At 40.8% G+C, this 2,331-nt stretch overlaps 1 protein-coding gene across 1 annotated transcript in view; it reads left to right on the top strand.

Moving 5' to 3' along the window:
- The window catches only part of LNX2 (ligand of numb-protein X 2), a 22,428-nt gene that overhangs the window by 418 nt on the left and 19,679 nt on the right, over positions 1-2,331 (top strand). The window lies entirely within an intron of this gene.

The raw sequence follows: 2,331 nt of genomic DNA, 5'->3' as shown, positions 1-2,331 counted from the left end.
CACGCTTGGTAGGCCAGTTTGTGTAGCAGTAGAAATTGGGGGCAGGAGGGTGAGAGGGCGGGGGGGGTGGTTTTTAAATTCACAGTAGAAGACCGTAGGAAATGGTCAGTCTGGAACTGTGCACAACTAGAGCACTGGATCCCATTTTGGACATCGCACCAGAAATAGTGAAGAACACTTGGAGAGAGTCATGGGGAGAACGACATGATTCGTAAGAGGTCTCAAAAACATAGTTTAGCAGAAAAAGTTAAAGAAAATGGGGGTTGTTTATGGTAGGGGAAAAAAGGCTGAGGCAGGGGAAAAATGAGAGATGTGCAAACTCTGTCTGCAAAGAAGAAGGAAATAGTGCAATAGGAACAAAGGAGATTTAGTTCAGATTTTAGGGAAAAAAGCTTTATAATGGTCCAGCACTGGCATACATTGCTTGGGTGGTGGTTGTGTATTCCTCACTTTCAGAAGTGTTTATGAACATGTTAAACCAACCTTTACCAGGAACAATTACAGCAGAATTGATTCTGCTTTGAGATAGGCAGATGGACAGGGTATCTCTCAAGGCTCCTGGGAGATCTATTTTTCTCTGTTTTAAAAAAAATCTGTTTACTGAGCAGGTTGATCGTATATCTTGCAAGCATGATGTAGTTTCTAGGATTTTTTGTTTGTTTGTTTTGATTGCTTATAGAACACTTCCAACACCCTGTTAATTTGGTAGAAACTCATCACTTCACACCAGTGGGAAGTTTTGGTGCAGCTTTCGTGAGTATGTCAGAGAGATACAATCCAATATTACCTACACCTAAATGTTTAGGACTTTATTTTGAACTGTTAATAATTGTATAGTTGTTCTGCTTTATGCTGTCCTACCCTAGTATTTAAATACTGAAAGGAGGCCATGATAGAAAGGGAAAGGGAAGTAAGATTATTGTAAGGTTCGACCAGAATGATCCTTGCGATCCTTTCCAACCTGGTATTCTATGATTCTATGATTATTAAATTCAGATAGAATGATACTTCATATTGTGCAGACTAGTGCACTTCGTTCTTCTAGCAAAGGAATTGCCTCCGTACTGTGTGTGCAGTACCATGCTACATTGAAGATGTTTCATTCTTCTCTGTAAGGCGATGCTATTTTTCTAATGGAAAAATGTTAAACTTGTTTTGAGGGGTACGTTTGACTTCTTTTGTTTCCTCTATAGGTTGGAGAATATTTTCAGTAAATAAACAGAGTTTTTTTTTTAATCATGAGCTATTTTGTCACATAAGTCATGAACAAAAACTTAGACATATCATTTATGTTAAAGCTAAAATATGGTGGAATTAATGAGTCAGGGCTAAAAAAATATTATGCATATCTATACCAACTAACTTTAAACTCTTTAGAGATTTATGAAATTGTAAGATGAATATAGTGAAGAATTACGTGGAGAAGGAAATTATGTATTCAAAGGAAATGCATCTGACTTCAAAGGATTCATCCAGTTCAGGTGAATTGCATCTGCTACCAGAAAATATTCCCTGTGTACAAGTCAATGCTATTTGAAAACCTATGTTCATTTTGCAGGGAGAGGTTTCAGAAAAGTATGTAACTGTCCCTGCAAAAAAGCATCAAACCCAGAAGAATAAGCATTGCACGTATCCATTGTACATAGGCAAAAGGCACTAGGGAAATACAATTCAATATGTGAGCGCTTTTGTCAGCAGCGTTCATAAAAACAAGCATATTGTCTGGCGACTCTTTGTGCAAATGGATGGTATGAGTCCTAACTCTTCTGGTCTCCTCGGTCACCGGCTGAGATGAGATCTTTTCATTTCCATGACTTCATCATGGGCTTTGTTCTTTCCTGCTTTGCTTTCTTTCAATTTGATACTCTTTTTTTTTTTTTTTTTCTTCCCTCATTACTTTTTAAACCAGCCTGCATAAATTTCAGCAATTGCCCATTTCTTGACGGTGTTTCATGGTTTGGTAGTCTTACCTGTGCTGGCTCTTTGGGCAAAGAGCCCTCCACATTGGGATTGAATACCCTGGGCCCAGAGGAAGGGACAGTGGTGGCTGCGGCAGGATGGGAGAGGTTTCCTTTCCTGCTGCCCTCCCCAAAAGCAGGGCGGCATTAGCTGTGTGCCTCCACCACCCGCCCTCAGTCTGGTCCAGCGACGCTGGTGGCCACCCAGATGGAAAGGTTTATCTGAGAGGTGCATGGATCTACCCCATGAACTACTTTCCAAGTCTCGGTCTTTGTCCATTTGGAGACTGTTGGAGACCATCTTCAGGTGAAGGGTGGCATTGCGGAGGAGATTGGGAGTCAGGTGTGGTGTGGGTGTGCGTGCAGGCAAGTG

This window comes from Fulmarus glacialis, unplaced genomic scaffold (assembly GCF_000690835.1).
Source record: "Fulmarus glacialis isolate BGI_N327 unplaced genomic scaffold, ASM69083v1 scaffold42533, whole genome shotgun sequence".
In the NCBI taxonomy this organism is placed as follows: Eukaryota; Metazoa; Chordata; class Aves; order Procellariiformes; family Procellariidae; genus Fulmarus; species Fulmarus glacialis.
The sequence above is the reverse complement of the archived record's forward strand: the minus strand, read 5'-3'. Positions and strand labels throughout refer to the sequence as shown.